The 8509-nt window shown below is 45.8% G+C and overlaps 1 pseudogene; it reads left to right on the plus strand.

The window, feature by feature from the left end:
- The first annotated feature begins 6601 nt into the window (after nucleotides 1-6601).
- LOC100957973 lies at nucleotides 6602-7112 on the plus strand (annotated as a pseudogene).
- The last annotated feature ends 1397 nt before the right edge of the window (nucleotides 7113-8509 follow it).

Consider the following 8509-nt stretch of genomic DNA (forward strand, 5'->3'; position numbering starts at 1 on the left):
CCAGCTACTTGGGAGGCTGAGGCAGGAGACTCGCTTGAGCCCAGGAGTTGGAGGTTGCTGTGAGCAGTGAAGCCATGGCACTCTATCCAGGGGGACAGCTTGAGACTCTGTCTCAAATAAATAAATAAATAAATAAATAAATAAATAAAAATGTGATGGAAATCAGCATTTGGGTGCTAGATATAGACCATGGAATGAGTAAGATCAAGTATAACAAATAATTCTATATGTCGGCTCGGCGCCTGAAGGTCAGCGTCTAGCGCATCAGCCACATACACTGGAGCTGGTAGGTTTGAATCCAACCCAGACCCGCCAAACAACAATGACAACTACAACCAAAAAAAAATAGCCAGGCGTTGTGGTGGGCACCTGTAGTCCCAGCTACTTGGGAGGCTGAAGCAAGAGACTCACTTGGGCCCAAGAGTTGGAGGTTGCTGTGAGGGTGACAGCTTGAGACTCTGTGTCAAAAAAAAAAAAAATTCTGTATGTCTAGGCCCAAATTCGAATCTCAGGCAATCCAATAGTTAGGTCTTTAAGGGAAGAAAAGGAGATTAAAGAGCAGTTATTGGGCTGAGCATAGTGGCTCACACCTGTAATCTCAGCATTCTGGGAGGCCGAGGTGGGTGGATTGCCTGAGTTCATGTGTACAAGACCAGCCTGAGAAAAAAGTAAGACCCCATCTCTAAAAAAAATAAAAATAAAAATAACACAGCCAGGCATGGTGGCTGGCACCTATAGTGACTTTGACAAGAACAGCTCAGCGGAGGAGTAACAGAAGCCAGGCGAGTGGGTGAGTGTGAATGGAAGAGCATGGACTTCTTGCTCAGGAAGTGTGGCTCTGACTGGTGTGGGAGGTGGAGCCCAAGAACGTTCAGTTATGTTTAAGATGGGCAATAGTAGGGCATGGTTGTACGCTGATGGTGATGATGCCTGAAGATAGGGAAAGACCGATGAAGAAGAGTAAGAAGAAAGTGAAGAACTAGAGCCTTTGGAAGGCAAGAGGAGAGGGATCTACAGCTAGAAATAAGGACAGTGGGCATGGAAGTGGGAGGTTTGTGAAACTGAAGCTTTTCACACAGCAGCTTCTGTTTTCTCAAGGAAATATAGGCGAGGTCATGGGATGAAAAAGGGGAGGAAAAAGGAGGGAGTTGGGGCAGGTTTGAACATAGGGGAAAATACAAAATAATCATATCAGAAAGGAGGAGAGGACTGGAAATTCAGAGTGGCTCATGCCTGTAATCCCAGCACTCTGGGAGGCCAAAAGGGGTGGATTGCTTGAGCTCAGGAGTTTTGAGACCAGCCTCAGCAAGAGCAAGACCCCTGTGTCTAAAAAAAGAAACAAAAAAGCTGAGTGTCATGCGGGCACCTGTGGTCTCAGCTACTCAGGAGGCTGAGGCAAGAGGATCACCTGAACCCAAGAGACTGAGGTTGCTGTGAGCTATGATGCTACAGCACTCTAACAAGGGCAGCAAAGTGAGACTCTGCCAAAAAAAGAAATAGAGAGAGAAAGGGAGAGAGGAAGAAAGAAAAGGGAGGGAGGAAGGAAAAGAAGGAAGGGAGGGAGGAAGGGAGAGAGGGAGGGAAGCGAGGAGAGGAGTGTTAGCAGAATCTGAAGACAGCCTTCTGAGATTCTACTCTTCCAAATGCCTTGAAACTGTGGATGGGATGAGCTCTTAGTCCCGTGACTGTGATGATCTTAAAAGGAGGAGATTATCCCAGTAGGCATGATCTAATTACATGAGCTCTTAAAAGCAGAGAACTTTCTCTGGCTAGTAGCAGAAGAGGACCCCCAGGTACATGAAGGAACCAGGCAAAAGGTCCCCACTGCACCATTGGGCTCACTACTTTGTCAATGCCTCTAGAGGCCGTGGGTTAATCCTTCTCAGATTTCTAGCTCCCCAGTCTGATGTCTCCACGTTCAAGTATTTTTATTTCTGATTAGACCCAGAAGTTACGCTGAGTGTTTGACAGGAACTGGATGAGGTCCAGACATGCACCAGCTTCCAGACTAGGTCTGGAATCCAGATTGGGACCTGGAGGTGGAACTGGGTGTCCAACAGGAACCGGACTGGGACTCAGGTAAGGAAAACTTTAGGAGGACAGGGTATAATGAGTTTGTCAGAATCTGAGGAGTCTGAGACTCCTCAGTCTGGAATTTCAGCTCATTTTATGTTTAGAAATTATGGACCCAGAAATATGTGTTTTTCTAGGGAAACAGGTGTAATGCAAGAAGATTAATAAAGTTATCAGAGCCACATGGGAAAGGTTTATTCTAACTGGAATTGAGACATGGGAAAGGAGGGGCAAGTTAGGGGACAGGAGGATCCTAAAGTCCTCAGAAACAATGAGTACATTTTTAATGGTATATAGGGGCTTCTAAAAAGACAAAATGACTCAAAAAAATAAGATCTCTAAAGAAATGTCCATATCATGCCAATGAAAAATTTTGAACCCATTAAACATTTTTGATCTCTTGCTATTTCTTCTTTAAAAATTATTAATAGATCCCCAAATGAGCCAGGAATATCTATAACAACTAAATGTAACTTTGAGCCTTGCACACAACTCAGAGCTATTATAAAGGCAACCACCTAAGTCTAAAAAGAATAAAGACTAATTAGAATCAAATTGGCTGTCACTCCTTTAGTGACTCACACCTAAAATTCAGTCCACAGTCTCAGTAAGATTAACTCCCAGTAATAGGTCAATTGGACTCAAAACTTCTCGAAGAAAACTCAACATCCTTCCTTTATACCTTTGAGATACCAAAATCTTTAAAATCCAGGCTTCAGGGAAATGACTCACCAAAAGGAAGGGGGAAAGACACTTTTTAAGAAATAAACTGGCAAATAAAAACTCTTAAAAGTCTTTTCCACAAATATTAATGAAAGGCTTCGGCCATCTGAACAGGTAATTTTTATTTTTTTTTTGAGACAGAGCCTCAAGCTATCCTCCTGGGTAGAGTGCCATGGCATCACAACTCACAGCAACCTCCAACTCCTAGGCTCAAACGAGTCTCCTGCCTCTGCCTCCCAAGTAGCTGGGATCACAGGCACCCACCACAATGCCCGGCTATTTTTTGGTTGTAGCCATCATTGTTGTTTGGCAGGCCTGGGCTGAATTCGAACCCACCACCTTAGGTGTATGTGGCTGGTGCCTTAGCCACTTGAGCCACAGGCGCCGAGCGGACAGCAGACTTTTCAACTGAAACCTCCCAACCTAGAAAAACATGGTCATCCACCTTCAACATTCTTAAACAAAACAATTTTCAGCCCAGAATTCTGTATCCTCTTAAACTAAACTAAATCTTCTTCACCCCCTTTATGACTTCTAAATAAAAAGACTGAGTACCTGACTCACAGCCAACACACGCTTCCTCTTCTTCTTCTCTCGTGTTGGTTCTTTTTCTACCCAGGCAAAAATAAGTACATTTTTTTTCTTCTATCTTAACCTTTGTCTAGAGAAATCTTTTCTCAACCCCACGTGCACCATCTCACAACCTAACACTCAGGAAGAGGTCCAAAGGTGACTTGCCAGAGAGTTGGGAGGATCATCCCTGTGGCTGCTGAAATGACCCAGAATGATGAAGCAGAAGGGTGGAGAGGAAGACAATGGGTCAGGAGCTAGTTGTGAAGGTGACTAAGTGCCCAGGAGCCAGTAGCTGTCAGCAAGGACAGTGACTATTTCATAATCAGACACCAGGAGCTCCAGAGAACAGGGGCACTTAAAAGAGAGGCAAGCAAGGACACTCACTCCTGCCAGGTGAAGTGGCTCACACCTGTAATCCTAGTGCTCTGGGAGGCCAAGGCAGGTGGATTGTTTGAGCTCAGGAGTTCAAGACCAGCCTGAGCAAGAGCCAGACACCATCTCTAAAAAATAGCCAGACATAGTAGTGGATGCCTATAGTCTCTGCTACCAGGGAGGCTGAGGCAAGAGAATCGCTTTGAGCCCAAGAGTTTGGGGTTGCTGTGAGCTCTGACACCACAGAACTCTCCTGAGGGGGACAAACTGAGACTCTGTCTCAAAAAAAAAAAAGACACTTATCCCATTACCTGTCAATGTAACTTACTTGGAAATAGGGTCTTTGCAGATTATCATCAATTTAAGATAAGGTTATTCTGAATTAGGGTGGGCCCTAATATAACGACTAGTGTCCTTAACAAAAGAAACGTGGACACAGGGAAACAGGAGACACAGATGAAAGATGGCCATGTGAAGACGGGGGTAGAGGTTGCAGGCACGTTGCCAGGAGCCAAAGAACATCTAGAGCCCACCAGAAGCTGGGACAGACAAGGAAGGCTCTTCCTCTAGAGGTTCAGAGAGAGCGCAGCCCTTCTGACACCTTGATTTCAGACTCTAGGCTCCACAACTGTGAGAACTTTGTGTGGTTTTAAGCCACCTATTCCTCCTAATTTGTTGTGGCAGTCCATGCAAACTAATAGCCCACCTCCTCCCCCAAGCTATGGGTAGAGAATAAAAAATAACAGATTCCATCTTAAGAGAGAGGGCTTCTGGGAAAATGCTGTCCTCCAAGGACAAAAAGGTGTCCTCCTAAGACAAGGAGATCAAGAGGAGCTTTGGAGAAGGGGTTCAGGGAAAAGCAGAACTTGCTGAGTCTAGAGCAGTGACAGGGCCATGAGAGTGGATGGAAGGACAGGGAGGGTGGGGTGCTGGCTCAGATGCAAAGATGCAACAGGACAGATGTGGCAGTGATGGATTGCCTGCACTCTCTGAACTTATGACAGATGGACAGGGAGGGCTGACATGACAGGGTCAGGCCAGACGGTCATGGAGGAGACAGGTAACCCATTTGGAGTTTAGGCTACATATTCATCCCACAGTCTGGCACCCATGTACCTGTCCATGGTGTAGTCACCTGCAGGAAGGGACCTGCTGTCCGGCAGGCTGAGCCCTGGAATGGTTAAGAGACTGGTCTCCTGAGATGGGGCCTTCTTGGGTAGCTCTGCTACTTAACCTTCTCTGAGCCTCTGAGATCTCTCATGATGACAGCCATCATCACCAGAGCCATCTAGCTCTGGGCCTAGATTTCAGCTTCATGCTTTCATGTTATCCATACTGCTATGCAATATGGTAGCCACTCACTCTCGATGGCTATTTAGACTTAAATATAAACTGATTAAATTTACATCAATTAAAAATTCAGTCCCTCATTCACACCAGCCGCATTTCAAGTGCTCAAAAGCAGTATGTGGCTAGTGGCTGACACATTAGAGCAAAATCATCTCCACAATCCCACAAAATTCTACTGGGTAGAGCCAGTCTAGACCATGGATGTTGGTTACGTGAACCACTGCCCTCCCAGGGTGGGGCTGTTCAATAGCAGCTGAACTCATGCCGGGGAGGTAGAACAAGAGAGCCCTTAGAGGACACTCCTCAGCCCAGCTCTCAGAGTTAAGGGTCAGCTCACCTCCAGCCCAGGAAGGCTTTGAGTACACCAACATCTCAGAGTCCAGAACATAGTGCCACAAGGCCCACAGAGGAACAAGTTTCTCTTAAGGTAATCCAAGATTCACCACCCCCATTCGTTATCTCCTGCCTCAGCACAGCTGACGGTAGAAAGCCCACTTCCTCCGGAGAAACATGGACCCATCCCCATCCTCAGGGCTGGGTTACGCCTCCAGCCCTAATAAGCCACTCACAGGCTTATAGTGATACAGGCTTATAGATTCCCCAGTTCAGGACTGGACAGGGGCCCCTTCATATTCTGGGTCTGGGCAAATAGGCCTTTTCTAGACCACATTCTCTGGACTTAAGCAGGGTCAGAGAAAAGCAGCCTGGTCAGTCTCTTGTCTGGGGTCCCTCCTGGAGTGGAAAGCACACACTGTGCGGCTGCCTCACCTGGGGCAGAGACTGTAAAGACCACATTCATTTGCTAATTTTAGGATCACAAGTTCCAGACCTATATTTCCAAGCCCCTCCTAATAGCAGGCAGTAGATGGACCCTTAGACAAAGGGCCACAGGAGCTGCCCACCAGGGCTCCCCTCCCCAGCTGGCTACCCGAGGTTCTCTTGCCCTTCTTTCCCTTATCTATTTCTTTCTCTGTCAATAAACGCTGTCCTTTCATTTATCCACGTAGTAGTGGTTTCATTCTTTAAACTCCAAGATCAAGGACTCAGTATAGAGAGAAATTCTGGCAACAATAGCACACATGAAATTTAGTACCTCCGAAAATGTCCATCTAAGCCAGCTACATGGGACACCAATAGTGTTACTGGATGAAGAGGGTCCGGCCACCTGTCACTGTCAGCCAATACTCAGAGAGAGGGATAGGTCCACCAAACTTTTGTCAGAAGGCCAGGATTCTGGAGAACGGTGAGAGTAGACTCTCCAAGACTGTTCTGATCTTCCATTTCTAACATTACAGGTTTATACATTTGAGTTCAAAGTGAAGACCAGGTTAACCCTGATCTTAAACAATAATTGGCCAAACTCATGACCCGTTGTAAACAATAATCAGTATAACTCATGATCCAAAATAACACCGCAATTCTAAAGTTAATCACCTCCTTTCGGCTTTCGGCTGAGAAGAGGCCAAGGTGCAACTTTCTTCTGTCGTCTTAAATCCGAGTTCATCTGATACCAACCACCTCCACCATGCCACCTAAGTTCAACCCCAACAAGATCACAGTCATGCACCTGAGATGCACCGGTGGCAAAGTTGGTGCCACATCTGCCCTAGCCCCCAAGATCTGCCCCTAGGTCTGTCTCCAAAAAAGGTTGATGATGACATTGCCAAGGCAACCGGTGACTGGAAGGGTCTGAGGATTACAGTGAAACTGACTATCCAGAACAGACAGGCACAGATTGAAGGGGTACCTCCTGCCTTTGCCCTCATCATCAAACCCCTCAAGAAACCACCAAGAGACAGAAAGAAACAGAAAAACATGAAACACAATGGAAATACCATTTTTGATGAGATTGTCAACATTGTCAGACAGATGTGGCAATGATCTTTAGCCAGAGAACTCTCTGGAATCTTAAAGAGATCTTGGGGATGGCCCAGTCAGTGGACTGCCATGTTGATGGCCGCCACCCTCATGACATCATAGATGACATCAATGGTGGTGCTGTGGAATGCCCAGCTAGTTAAAAAGTGCAAGAGAAAATGTTTCAATAAAGGATCCTTTGACACCCCCCAAAACAAAAACCCACAGAAATTAGTTTCCTAAATCAATCCACCTAAACTACTCAAGATGGGCATCTTAGGGGTGGCTGGGAGCTAAATTTACAAAACAGTAAGAACAGGAGACAAGGGATGAAGGTCAGGCAGGACTCAAACAGACCAGACCAGCTGCATCATGTCTGTCCTGGCAGGACAGACTCCGTCTTATTCTCACTATACGTGCTTTCATGAGACCTATAGAACATCCAAAGTCTGCCTAGTTCCTCACCTCTGTCCCTCTGATGAGGAAAAGCTTCACTTCCTGCCCTCCCCCGTCCTTTCTGTCTCACTCCTCAGCTCCTCAAGGCCTGCTGGGCCAAGACTCAGCCACAGTGTTCTGTAGGGCCCTGGAAACTCAGAACAAAGAAATGCCTTTCTCACCACTGCCTTCAGAAAAGCATGAACCCTAAAAACACAATTCCCTTTCCAACATGTTTAACATTCCTCTCAAGTTCATGGTGGAAATCGCTTCATGTTTAGGGAATTAAAAAGCACTTTGTAGTGATTTTTCCAAAGCAAAGAAATCAGTCGGCCCTGAGATGAACTGAAATTTCCCTCTCCAGAAATTGGAAGCTGCATACAATTTTCAAATGATTTAAAAGTTTTTTCCTTCTTCTGAACATTGGCTTAAGCAAAGAATTTATGGCTAACATCCTAAAAGCAAATATGGTGATGACAAAAATAAGTAAATGGGACTTAATTAAACTAAAAATTTTCTGCACAGCACAGGAAATCATCAACCTAGTAAATAGACAACCTACAGAATGGAGGAAAATACTTCTAAACTGTACATCTGACAAAGGATTAATATCGAAGTCTACAAAGAATTCAAATAAGGGTGGCACCTGTAGCTCAAAGGAGTAGGCGCCAGCCCCATATGCCAGAGGTGGCAGGTTCAAACCCAGCCCTGACCAAAAACTGCAAAAAAAAAAAAGAATTCAAATAAATCAGCACAAAAAAGAAACCGTCAACCAGCAGGCAAAAGACATGAACAGATTTTTTTCAAAAGAAGATAGACTAGGAGGCCATGGCAGGTAGATTGCCTGAGCTCACAGGTTTTAGACCAGCCTGAGCAAGTGCAAGACCCCCATCTCTAAAAATAGCCAGGTGCTGGGGCGGGCCCTGTAGTCCCAGCTACTCGGGAGGCTGAGATGAGAGAATGGTTTCAGCCCAGGAGTTTGAGGTTGCTGTGAGCTATGACGCCACGGCATTCTACCAAGGGCGACAAAGATGAGATTCTGTCTCTAAAAAGAAAAAAGCACACATATAAAATAGTGCCCATGGCTCGGTGCCTATAGCTCAACCGGCTAAGGCGCCTGCCACGT

This window comes from Otolemur garnettii, unplaced genomic scaffold (genome assembly GCF_000181295.1).
Source record: "Otolemur garnettii isolate 467f Iridium unplaced genomic scaffold, OtoGar3 scaffold00108, whole genome shotgun sequence".
In the NCBI taxonomy this organism is placed as follows: domain Eukaryota; kingdom Metazoa; phylum Chordata; class Mammalia; order Primates; family Galagidae; genus Otolemur; species Otolemur garnettii.